Below are 14350 nucleotides of genomic sequence, written 5' to 3'. Positions count from 1 at the left end.
AGAATGGATCACAAGAGACCCTAGGTCTTCAATCTTGTAGTCTATGTAATTAGAAATCCCTTCTTCTACTATAACACCAGCCGATACTTGAGACAAGGCATTATATTTCGATTTTCTTTGTATGAAATCTATAGAATCGATACTTGCACTAGAACTATCATGAGATACGGAAGCCATGACAAAACAGAAAACTCGAGAAATACCTTTCAAAAATCAAGAATTTAGGGCTTGCAAATTCCACTTCGTCAGTTGCTGAATCACCACTTTGAGTTCTTCTTTTGACCATTTGAAATTTGCTTTTGAATCTTCTTCAGGGTTTCGAGATTTCTTTGAATCGCAACACAAATCACTTTTTCTTCACTCTGCACTTGAAAAACTTCTTCACTCAAAAAATGATAGTGAGAAATGATTTGAAAATTCCTTTAAAATATATTCCTCATCTACCATAATAAATGCTCCACCATCAGGGCGTAAACCCTAATTTGCCTGTTACTGTTTCCAGTCTTCTGCCAAATGACAGGTATTACATACCAGTTAAGGTCTTTTACCGGTGTAAACCGGGGGTTCGTAGTGTTTCACTATTTTCTCCCCCTAAGCTTTTCTTATGCTTAGTTTGTCGGTTCTGATATTTCCACACTAGGTGTAGAAACCGGTTCTTCTTGCAGCATTACTGGTTTCTTCTTCCAGGTTTTGTTCATATCTGCTTGAATAGTGTCAATATCAATCTTTCCTTCCGGAGTGACCGGTATGTCATCCGATATGTTCTTTCTTGATCTGCAAAATCTGGTAATGTGACCCAGTTTGTTGTAATGATAGCAGACCATTCCAGGTGCTCTCCAAGGTCCATTATTCATGTTACCATTCTTCCTCCTGCATGTTGTAGCAATGTGACCATGATCATGACAGATCAAACAGTTTGCTCTCCATCTGGTTGCCACTTGATAGCCACCACTTCTTGACTAATGATTGAACGCATTAAACCAGTTGTGATTCTAGTTCACAAAAGGTTCTGGAACAACTCCTTGAGTCCTCTGAGGATATCTTCTAGTGTTGTTCATAACAGACTTGCATTCAGATGCTCTATGCCCAAACTTGTTGCATGCATAACAGTTACCATTGAATCTATAGTATCTAGGCTTATCGTTTAGAAAATAAGGAAAATTATTGTAAGCCTTACTCCTACACACATTGGCAGTATGTCCTTCTTTAAGACAATTAAAGCAAATAGGTTTAAACTTTTTCTTACCTTTATCCTTTGATGTCGGTTGTTTCTTTGATGCTCCAACATTTGTACCAGAGGTCTCACCTTCCTCATGACCAGAATAACCAAGTCCATCAGTAATCTTGACAGGTTTGGCAGATTCAAGCTTTTTCTCTAGCTTAACAGTACTCTTGTTGAACTTAGCAAGTATTTCCTTTGACTCAGAGAGTTCTTTAGAAATAGCAACATTTGTTTCCATCAGGTTTTCATTCTCAGAGATGGCAATGTTCAGTTCTCCTTGCATGTCTTCCTTTTCCACTTTGCTCGCATGGAGTTGAGCAGTTAGGGCACTGATCTCTTGCTTCAGCTTGGAGTTTTCATGATCTTTGTCTTTGACCAGATCTTCAGCTTTCCTCCGGTTCTCAAGCTCTTGACACATTTGAATAGTCAGTCCTTCCAATTCTTTTCTTAGGTTGGAATTGGATTCATTCAGCTTTTCTACTTCTTGGATCAAGGCTTCCATGTCCGCTTCATCAGAAGAACTATTTTCAGATATCTCCATCAGCTTTTCAGCATGTTCTCTCCTTTTTACATGAGATGCCTTATATTTGACCATAAGATCATCATAGGCTTGCTCAGACTGAGTGAGCCAATGAGTAAGTTCCCTCAATGTGTATTCCCCCATATCTCTTTCCAAGTGGTTAAACTTATAGAAAGGTAGGCTCTGATACCAATTGATGAATACTAAGAGGGGGGGTGAATTAGTATGCCAAAAATCTGTGTACTTAAACACTTTGCTAGACTAATAGTAAATCGGTAAAACAGTTTAGCAGACAAATCGGTTAGCACACATGCAAGCCAAATAGAAAATAACGCATTCACCCACAGAAGCACAAACACCATAATACAAGAGATTTTGACAAGGAAACCCAAATGGGAAAAACCATGGTGAGATGAAACTCACAAGTAACTATTTGCAGAATAGGAACCAGACCAGTTAAGGTCAGACCGGTTAAGGTCATACAATGTTCTTTACCAGAACAGATCCTATTAGGAATCTCAATCTCTGTTAGGAGATAAGTCCAATTAATAAAGACTACCTTGCTAGAGGATTTTAGATCCACAAATGTGAACCACCTTGTTAGATGATTTTACAACAGTCTTTTGGGCCTACCCGGTTAAGGGCTTCAGACTTGTTGAAGATGTGAGTAATCAACAAGTGAGTGATCTAGCTAATAGCACAGATTGCTTGGTTAGATCCTTGATAGCTCATTCCTAATGCATTCCAACATTAATTCAGTCTTCTACACATTCACACTCTCTCTAACTCATCAACCACCTTAAAACCCCAGCAACAACCTAAAACCATAGACATGATGTCCTTTTAAAGGAATCTGATTTCATGTCAGTCCAATAGGATTACAATACAATTTCCTAGGTTCAATGCATCTAGACATATTATGTAGCATGACACAAAAAGCACCGTTGAAGTGTCAGCACCGTCAAACAATCGGTGGATGGTAACTCATCACAAAATGTCGGTTGGTAACTCATCACAGAGTATTACCGGTTCATGCAAAATACCGGTTGTCAGTTTGACAAGAATGAAGACTGGGAAATATGTGTTCTGCCGTTTTGATCCTTTGTACCGCTTGAGATCCTCAAACCACTTGGGGTCATCATACCGCTTCAGATCGGTAAACACTTTCTACAAAACATCAATAGTCTAAGGACTATAATGCATCATACCAGTTGGAACAAGTACCGATTGAGCTTTAACTTATTCATACAAAAGTGATCTTAATGTAAGTGTGTGTCCATCAATGACAATCACAACATAATCATCAAAGATACCAACAATATCTGACTTGAAACTGCTGCTAGAAGAAACCAAGAGAATATGTGAAGTTCCATCCTCTGATCTGATGAAGAAGGAAAAGGAGCATCAAGATTTGGAAGCAGAAATGGTGAATCTCATAAAGGAGCTTGAAGAAAGTAAGGAAGAAATAAAAGTAAGGAGAAAATATGAAGGCATCACTGAAGCCTTAGACAAGATGTTGAGCAAACAGAAGAAATCCAAAGATACCAGTGTCTTAGGCTTTGAAGAAGGTCAAAATAATTCAAACAGAAAAGACACATCCAGTAAAGAGATATAGTTCACCTCTTCATATGAAGGTGAAGAGAAGAAGACATTCATTGTAAGCAAGGATATGGTAAAAGGACATGTGCAAATGTTGTTGGAAATTGTCACACAAACCGGTATACACAAGCAATGAACTGGAGGCCACACTCATTGTACCGATATGCAGATCCAAGGAGAAATGCAAGAGTTGACCATGAAGGAAAGACCCCCGATGAGGCAGCCCTTTGTAGGACCGAGGCAACCTAACCGGTATGTTTCTAACTTTCATGGTTATTGTTACCGATGTAACAAATTTGGGCATAGAATAGCTTACTATAGATTAACCAATAACCCTCCATGAATTATGAAATTAGAAATCCATTTAATGCACTCTAGGATATGAATTTTGTATGTTATCAATGCAATGGATATGGTCATAGGAGTTTTGAATGTAGGAAGAATAAATCCATGCCCTATAATAATTTTAACGATTTATCTTTAAATGAAAATGTGAAATGCTATAACTGTCAAAATTTTGGACACATAGCAAGGTTGTGTAAAAAAAGGAAGATCAAGTAGAAGAAAACAAATCCTAATCAACAACCGGTAGCTGAACCTAAGCATAATATAGCAGCTAATGAGAAGAAGGAAACCAAATTGGCATGGGTTGAGAAAGAAAAAGAAAAGGTAGAATCAAGTCTGATAGTGCAGAATGCCTTACATGCTGAATGGAAAACTCTATGGGTTGTAGATAGTGGTTGTTCCAATCACATGACCGGTGATAAAAAGAAATTTATCAAACTTGATGTCTGGAATGATGGTTCGGTAAGATTTGGAGACAACTCATCCATCAAAATAAAAGGAAAAGGTACTCTAACCATCGATGGAAAATTAAAAGCACATGATGTATACTATGTGGAAGGCCTAAAGCATAATATTCTAAGTGTAATTTAGATGTGTGACAAAGGTTATAAATTCACCTTTGACTCAACTGGTTGCCAGATAAAGAAAGATAGTATCGGTTAGGTTGTGGGAGAAGGAAAGAGAACAGATGGAAATGTTTACAATCTGAATGAATTCTATGAGTCCCAATGCATGTTAGGACAGGTTGATGAAACCTGGCTATGGCACCAAATATTAGGCCACATAAACTTTGATAACTTAGTTGCAATGAGTAGAAAGGGGTGTGCTAGGAATATTCCACCCATCATCAAACTGGTAAGCATATTTTGTGATGAATGTGTGAAAGGGAAGAAAACTAAAGTGAGTTTCAAGACAAAAGAGCACAACACCTCTAGACCACTTGATATTGTGCATACAAATCTGTGTGGTCCAACAAGGACAAGAGCTCTTGCCGATGAAAGATATTTTATGCTCTTTATTGATGATTACTCAAGAATGACTTGGGTCACCTTCCTGCAAGATAAGTCACAAGAATTTGACAGATTCAAGATCTTTAGGAAAATGGTGGAGAAAGAAAGTGGGTACAAGTTAAAATGTCTAAGATCAGACCAGGGTGGAAATTTCACATCAAATGAGTTTTAAGATTATTGTGAAAAACATGGAATTAGAAGGCAATATTCATCCCCTAGGATAGCATAGCAGAATGGTCTGGTAGAAAGAAAGAACATGACAGTTAAGGAGATGGATAGAACCATGTTAAATAAGGTCAGTCTGCCAGCACATATTGGAAGAAAGTTGTTCATACTGTTGCATATACTTTGAACTGGGTTCAATTAAGAACAAACAACAAAATGACACCTTATGAGTTGTGGTATGACCGGAAGCCATCCGTCAAATACTTCAAAGTATTTGGAAGCAAGTGCTTTATCAAGAGAGATATGGGTGGTCTAGAAAGTTTTGACTCCAAGTGTGATGAAGGAATCTTCCTTGGTTACTCATCTAATAGAAAGGCCTACAAATGCTACAATAAAAGACTAAGAAGATTCATTGACAGTGTGCATGTAAAATTTGATGAGGATATGGACAAAGGAAGACAACCACAGATTAACCGGTATGATGATTTTGGTGATGAAGGTGATGAAGCTCGGATAGACATTGAAACAAAATAAGCATCCAAAAAGACCCCTAACCGGTATGTGCAGTTGAATCATCCGGAAGAGCAAATTCTGGGAAATAAGAGTGATGGTGTGCAGACTAGAAGAAGACTTGCCCAGAATGATGAACAAGTCAACTTCTACCTCATGACTAAAGTTGAACCTAAAACATTCAATGAGGCCAGAAAAAGATAAGAATGGATGGATGTCATGGAAGAAGAACTGCAATAGATAGAGAAGAACAAGACTTGGGAATTAGTCCCTAGACTGGAAGACAAGAACATCATTGGCACAAAATGGATCTACCTGAATAAGATGAATGAAGAAGGTAAAATTGTTAGGCATAAATCTAGACTAGTGTGCAAAGGATACTCTCAGGTAGAGGGAACTGACTTTGAAGAAAAATTTGCACCGGTAGCTATATTAGAAGCAATTAGAATGTTTCTATCCTTCTCTACCTACAAGGGTTATAAAGTATATCAAATGGATGTAAAATATGCCTTCCTAAATGGAAATTTGGAAGAAGAAGTGTACATGGAGCAACCAGAAGGGTTTTTGTTGCATGATGATGAAGCATTTGTGTGCTAGACGAAGAAGGCCCTGTATGGTCTATAGCAAGCTCCTTGAGCATTGTATTCAAGATTAGATCAGTACCTAAAGGAGCAGGGATTCAAAAAGGGGAGTGCTGATAGTAATTTGTACATAAAGAAATATGGGAACCACATGATCATTGTGGTTGTTTATGTAGATGACATTATCTTTGGAGGCAACAAGGACACCCTCTGCAAAGAATTTGTTGATGAGATGCAGTCAAAATTTGCAATGTCAATGCTTAGTGAAGTGACATACTTCCTTGGTTTGCAGATATTACAGCAAGATAAGGGAATATTTATCTCAAAAATCAAGTATGCAAAGGAAATGTTGAAGGAATTCCAACTGGAGGATTGTAAACCAGTAAGTACCCCCATGGTGACCAGAAGTAAATTGAGAAAGAATGATGAATCATCTGTGGTGGATCAGACTTTGTATAGATCCATGATAGGCAGTCTATTATATCTAACCACTTCTAGACCGGATATAGTACAAGCAGTGTGCATGGTGGCCATATTCCAAGCTGCACCTAAGCAGTCACATATGAATTATGTAAGCAGAATCTTTAGGTACCTACAAGGGACACTCGGTTATGGATTGTGGTACCCTAAACAAGGGGAATTCATCTTGGAAGCATACATTGATGTTGATTGGCCAGGTTGCATTGATAATCAAAAGAGCACAAATGGTGGTGCATTCTTCCTAGGTGACTGGTTGGTCTCATAGCATAGCAAGAAACATGACTCAGTCTCTCTATCAACTACTGAAGAAGAATACATTACTGCTACTACATGTTTATCTTAGATGCTTTGGATGAAGCAGACCCTCAAGGACATCTAGGTGGACATCACTGATCCTATTCTCATCCGGTGTGATAATTTGAGTGCAATCAACATAGCAAAGAATCATGTGATGCATTCCAGAACAAAGCACATTACTATCAAGTATCATTTTCTCAGAGAGAAGGTTGAAGGACAGGAGGTAAGGATGGATTATGTCCCTACTGGCTAATAAGTAGTAGACATTTTCACCAAATCATTACCGATGAGCACCTTTGAGTACCTCCAACACAAGTTGGGAGTTGTGTCATCTGCCTAGGAAGGATTCATGTGGTTTAGGGGGAGTTCATAGTAGTCAAAGGGGGAGTGTACAGTACCCTTTGTCATTGAGTCAGAGGGGGAGAGATTACCGGTATGAAGTGTCTTGTGGTAAGTTGACATCAATGCCAAAGGGGGAGATTGTTGGCAATTTGGCACAAAGTTGTCATTGATGTCAACCGGTTTGGCAAGGTCACCGGTAAGTTAGAAGTGGTGACCGACATGATGGTGATACATATGAGAGTGAGAAGACAGAAGGAAGGCTATCGGTACACATGAATCAAGTCATCTATCGATAAAGAAGCCTTACCAGTAAGGGATAAACTAGAATGAAGGCTATTTGTGTGTTATGAAGACACAACAACCAGTGGACAACTGGTGAACAGAACCGAAAGGATGGTTGATGGTCATACCGATGAGATAAGCTAAACTGATAATCAACCTAGGTCGACAAAGTATGTCAAACCAACATATAAATCTAATAAAAGGAGGATGTCGACAAGTATGACAGTTGGATACCAAGTGGAGGTATTGCATAGGTCAGTGGAGTGTGCATCGATGTAATAAATCTGCATGCAGGTTGGATTTTATGAGGAACTCGCAAGTCATGAAGGATTCCAGAAGATTGCGGCTTGAGGAAGGCTAGCTGGAAAAGCAATTGCACTGATCTTAAAAGAAGATTTTATCTTTGTACCTGATAAGTGAGGGAAATAGCAAAGCCATTAATGGCGAATGATAGAGAAAAGTAGAAAAGCATGGTGCAAACCTCTAGATTTAGAAAATGCACATTGGAATGTGAAGTTCGGCTAGTGATTGATCATTTTCATAAAGATCATATCCCTGAAAAAAATATCGAATCAAAGGGGATTTGGATTGAGATGGAAAAGGAAAACCTAACACGGTAGTGTTTGAATGCATTCTTGGCAGGAATCCATGATTATAAATATACAAGCTCGAAATAGAAAAGATTGTTGCTTGAAGAGAAGAAGAAGAGTAAAGAAATCTTAAGTGCAGAGAAGGGTCATTTTGCCTTAGAATTTCTTCTAAGAAAGTTGCAGAGTGAGTAAGAAAGCAAACCGACAAGAGGGTTTAACTGGCAGTGATTGAGTACTGGTATAATTGTAGCAGGTCCAACAGTTAAGCAAACCGGTGAGGTGTGGTAGAGCAAGACAACATCCAAGTGTGACATAGTAAGTTGTGAGACTGTGAGTGAGAGAGAGAGAGAGAAGAGAGAGAAAGAATCAAAGAGAGTGATCTCACAATCGGTAGTGTGAGATCTTGTGGAGAAGAAAATACTGTCAACCATAAGTAAGTTATTTGATCAAGAGTTGTAGAATTCATTTGCAACAAGAATCCATAATTGTATCGAAATTGTATTTTCAATATACATCATCAAGTTGGAACTTGGTGCAGGGGTTGGTGCACTAAATCTTTTTAATTTAGTGTTTGATTTGTGAGGCTGGATTGGAGCAGTAGTCTCTAGCAGCATTTCTCACCAAGGTTTTTCCCATATTGGGTTTTCCTCGCACATCTGGTGTTGTGGAGTGCATTTGTGTGATTGTCTTCTTTGGTCTCCCCATTTTCTTTATCGATTTGATTGTTTAGTGCTTAAGATAACAACTGGTATTCTAAAGTTTTTTTAAAAGAGAAAAGAGCTTTAGGATCCACTGATTCACCCCCCCTCTCGGTAGTACTCTGTTTTCAACACATAGTGGTCATTGTGTATGTCAAATGTTGTGAGCCATCATTTTGTGTCTATGTTGTCTCTATCATGTTCACTTGGAACCTCTGATAGTGTGTGAAAGTGAGGACACCACAAAGAAGAGCACTAGCTTTAATGAACAATTAGGTAATTCTAGTATCAATTGAGTAAATGAAAAATATGTTAATGGGATGAAATATATTGATGACTTGTTAGATTTTAAGAAAGTTAGATAGAAGTGCATTCAATTTGGGGGACTTGAAATATATGAAATAGATAAATGCAAAAGGAATTGTTGATTTTATATCTTCAATGAGTGCTTATGTATATATATCATATATAATCAATGTATTAGAGTCCCTTCAATAATTTGATTGAATGAAATTATGTGTTGAATGTTTATATCGGAGTAGTGTAGTGGAAGTGTGGTAGAAACTAAGAAGTTTGTTTTGTGCAAATCTTGCTTCCCTTTTGAGAATTATAGAATGTAGATTTTTGGTAAATGTGTGAGACTCTCTTGATTCTATTCGGACATGAAGAAAGTTTATTCAATTTTTCCTCATATAGGTGTATAATATGTGGCTTCTTAAGATTGTGCCTATGTGTAAAAAATTATGTAAAATAAATATTTGTCCTCTTAATTGCATGTTAAAGATGTGTTGCCATGCTTGAATGGTGTCAATTGTTGTGTTTTTTTCTTATAAATACTAACTCAGATACAAGAATTATAGTTGTAGTCTTTCAAAATGTGATTAAATAAAGTTCTCTTGAAAATATTTCAATGATTTATCATGCTTATTGTAACCAGAAGGGTTTTGTGACTTGTTTTATATCTCGTGCAACGTATTTACTTGTATAGTTTAAGCATAAAAAGAAAACTTTTGTACTCATTAACTTACTTTAAGCTAGGAAGTTTATGGATTAAGAAGTTTTGTGTTGATGTGTGTATGTTTTCAAATTAACCCTTGGTGACTTCCAAGAGTAAGTCAAGCCCAAGGGGAAGACGATGTAGTGCCTCTCCTAGACTTGCATTTTGTTTTGCGCTCAAATAAACATTTATATTTATGATGATGATTATTATGATGGTTATTTATGACTCTTCTTCTATTTTAGATGGTATCTTTGATACTAGGACTGTGTGGATTCATGTTATCTGTTATGACTATGTATGATTGGAGACTTTTCTGATTGATGATGCGAGACTTATTATATGGTATATGTTATTTGATGATTCTTATGGATGTTGATCCATAGTGTCACCTTGATGGATGAATTTATATGATTTGTGGATTTACATATGATCATTGTTTACATGTATTATGTGACTTATGATGATATTGTAGTGCCTCTCCCTAAGCCATCTAGCTCTTTTGTACAACAATAGATCTCTTTGTTATAGCTTAGTCTACTTAATATTGATTTGATGGTATTTTATGATATACTAACCTTAATTCATGATGTGAGATCGATTATGATATTGTTTGATTGTTTGTGAGTGTCTTTTACTATCTTCATGATAGGGACGATGACACATCACTCATTGTGAGCAGGATGTATCATTGCAATTCTCTATCACTTGCATGTATGATAAAATGTATATGTTGTATCATGGATTTGTGGATGCAGGCTTTGCAAGTACCAGACATCGACACCACCTGGCTTCACAGGTTTGAGTGTGTCTTATCCCAATGGCAAGTTGATCAGAGATACATGAAAATCCATTCTACGCTCTAGGTTTAAGATTGATTACCCTTTTCAGTCTTTGTGTGAGCTATCGTTCAATGTTGAGTGATTTCTTGAGTTTCCCTTTGTTATCTTGCCTGGCGTATTGTGTTTATTGTTTGATTTAATTATTATTATTTGATTAGCTGAGTTATATAGTTTAATAATGTAAAATTAAATTAATAAACTTATATAGTTTATAATAAAATAAATATATATAGTTGGTAATAATAAGATAAATAATTAATTGAGAAGGAGTAATAATGGATAAGTGATTTTATATCACATTATTAATTTGGAGTTAATATTATCATTTAGTAAGAAAAGGCTTTATTATTAATTAGAGTATTTATTTATATAAATAGCCTTTGATTTATTATTGTGGCTTTAATATATTATAGCCTTGGTTTATTTATTTATTTATTGGGGTTTATATATGTTTAATAGGTGATTTAATATTATTGATTAAGTATTTATTGATTTATGATCATTGGATAAATATTATCTATTAATTTGGGTACTTGTTTATACACCCTAGGCTATTTTGTTGATGGGCTTTTATAGTTAATTATGCCCATGAGTATTATTATTATTTCTTTTTTTACACTTTGGGGTAATTAATATATTCTTTCTACTACCCTCTTATTCTATTGGTTGAATTATTGGGTAGATTAATTAAATAATATCTTATTATTTTTACCTTGGATTTTATTATGGGTTGGTAAGAAATATTATTTTTGCTATTATTTTTATTGGCCGACATATTCTATGGTTTTGGCCTGGTTTTCTATTTTTTTGCGAATTGGATTTGGATTACTTGGAGAAGTTTGGATTGTGGGCTTGTTGGTTCTTCTTCAGGAAATTCATCTTTTCAATTTTATCTTTCACCAGGTCGAAGGATTTCTTGCTTTTGCATTTTTCAGATTTGTAAAGATTGTCTTCTCTATGTATTCTCGGGACCTTGGGGAAAAATAATTCATTTATATAGTTTGCATAGTTTATATCATTTGATTTAAGAAATTATTGTATAGTTAAAATACAGTTGGGAAGGGGATTTACTATTGTCTGATTCTTTCCGAGTTTTGTTTCCACAGATGTCGTGTCGACCATTTTTTAGAAATCTTTTACTATGGCTTATGGTTTGGCATTTTGCTTATATCATTCAAATCCTATGATCTGGGTCTCTTTTGACCCTTCATTTGTGAATTTTTGTTACTTGTATGATTTTATTCTATTCTCGTAAGTTTATTGTTTCCATCTGATTTTTATGAGTGTTTGCGCTAAAACCACATATGCGCTATTTCATTATGTATATATTCATTGTGCAATTTGTCAAATGTGTTGTTTTGTGCTACATATGTGTTGCAAAAAGATTCAAATGCATTGAAACATTGTGAATGCACCATAGATTTTGATGAATGTGCCATAGGTCTTAGTATATGCGCTACAAGAATCAACAGATGCATTGTACATTTAGGTATATGCACTAACCTACAAAACAAATGTGCAAATCTGGTTATTTTACCCTTCTGAGTCAATTTTCTGAACCTTTGAGTTTTCATTTTGAATTTTTGGGTTCTTAGTTTGTCTTGGGTAACTATTCAGAGGTTGTGTTATTTTTTTGAGTACTCTTGGATGTATGGAGTAATCTTTTGATGAGTTATTTGATCATTTGTATTGTTGCAAGAAGAGTAGTACCTTTCTATGTTAATGTTTTCTTTCTTTATGATGTTGTGTGGTCTATGTGACTTATGTGATATATGTTGTTGGCTCCTTGTGCAATGATGAGACTTTATCTTGGTTAGTCGTATTGTATTTTGTGAGCCTTCTTGTTTTGATTTCATGTGTTTTTGAGGCCTAGGTGCATGATTAGGGGGAGTGGGCTTCCGTTAGTCTATCGAGGTCACGAGGGAAAGATTGCTAGGAGTCTTGAGTAATAGAGTCAGGGTCTAGACTATTTGGATAGTTCATTGGAATTTTTCCATTGTAATTAATAAGTGATAACATAATAATTAATATTAGGTGGGTTGGGTAGAGTAACTCGTCTAAGCAAGATAATAAATGTGTTTTGTAATACCCATCTCATGGATCAGAGACCAGAGTGAGGTGGTAGATCTGGTAATTGGGTAAACCTTACTACCTTGATTTCCTCAAAGGTTGAGACAATTCTTCATGTGTATCCTATGTGGTAGCATGTGATGACACTCTTTCCCTACATGTTGGTCCTAGTTCCTTATGTCTTGTTGTTGAGTCGCCTATGAAGGTTTCTTGGTTGTTGGTATGTTTTCCTTGGTTTGTGCTAGTGTTGTTTCCTCTTAGGTTGTTAGGTGTCAGCTTAGATCTAGAGTGCGTGTGGGATCTTGTGTCATCTCCTAGCATGGGGGGTGGTTCCTTTGGTTCTAAATGGTCGGGTGGATGGTGCCTTTCTTCCATTGGGATGTTCTTCAGTGGAATATTTTCTTGGATTCCTTGTGTGGATGTGGATCTCTCTTATCTCTTCAGTTCGTAGATGGATATTAGTAGAAGATTATTGTATTTGATTCATTTGACATGTATATGTAATTGTATTTGAGGACTATGCTCATTGTTGTAAAAGACATTATATTCATGTATCTAGTGGATGTTATTGGAAAATGATGTATCATGTGTGTTTTGAGAATGGCTAATAATGAGAATAATGGATACTGACTCTATAAATGTGTACTTAGTGTAATTCTTGTGATGATGTGATTAGTTCATATTGCTATGGTTTAGTAATGTAGTAATTGGTATTGAAATGGTTAATTTATGTAAAAAAAATGAATGGTTGGGACTAGGAACATTTGGTATTGGTGCTTTAAAATGAACCTCAAGGGATGGTTGAGTATTCATAAATATATGTAATCATTCTAGGTTAGAGTAATGAAATTTATGTGATTGTGTGAAGGGAATTAATGATAGTAAGTTAGACTGCATTTGGATTATGCAAGTAAATATGTTATCATGTTTAGGAATTGTTAAGTGTTTATCTTAAGTAATGGCATTGATAAACCCTAGGGAACTTAAATGTTATTGTTGAAGTTGTGTGAATTTTGCTTGTGTATCTTATTGGTGTTCATATTCAAATTGATTTAATACTACTAAGATAATTATTGTTACTTCATATGAGAAGTTATTGTATTGGATGCATGTATAGATGTTTAAAAAAAAAAAATTATCTCTATTTTGCATGATATTTAGTGTAATTCTCTAGGGTATTTTGATGGGCATTACATCTGGTATCAGAGAAAGTGTTACGAACACTGGGATCTCTGGTTAATGTTGTTTCTTGTAGTCTTGTGTGGTGTTCTTTAATGTTCTCTTGACTTTAATTGTTTTCTAACATTTAGGATGTTTATGCATCGTGTTCTCTCTCTCTCTATCCCTCTCTAGAAAATCATAATTATGTGTAATGTACCTGACTTTTGAATGCTGGTAGCAAGGTATCAATGAGTATGCTATAGAGATAGCAAGTGCCCTCTTAACTAATGTTATGTTTACAAGATTAACTTGCTATGTTGGAGTAATATATAAATCTTACTAAGAATAGAAACTAAAATGTATGTATTATGAGAATTAAAAAGATTGTGTGAAATCCTCTATCTCTCCCTAGGAAATGTTCTCTCTTTTAATTGCTCAAATATTTATAAGAGAATGCATTGCATTAGGATTAACAAAGTGTATGGATATATAAATAAATGTATGGACTTAAATTTCTACATGCACTCTCTAGCATATCCAAGTCATTATACCCTTGGAGGTTCTGTAGCAATTACTCCCTTTGGTGTGATCGGTAATGGTTGCCTCGTGATGTAGATTTGAATGTATTGGCCATGTTGT

Source organism: Cryptomeria japonica, chromosome 3, assembly GCF_030272615.1.
Source record: "Cryptomeria japonica chromosome 3, Sugi_1.0, whole genome shotgun sequence".
In the NCBI taxonomy this organism is placed as follows: Eukaryota; Viridiplantae; Streptophyta; class Pinopsida; order Cupressales; family Cupressaceae; genus Cryptomeria; species Cryptomeria japonica.
The sequence above is the reverse complement of the archived record's forward strand: the minus strand, read 5'-3'. Positions refer to the sequence as shown.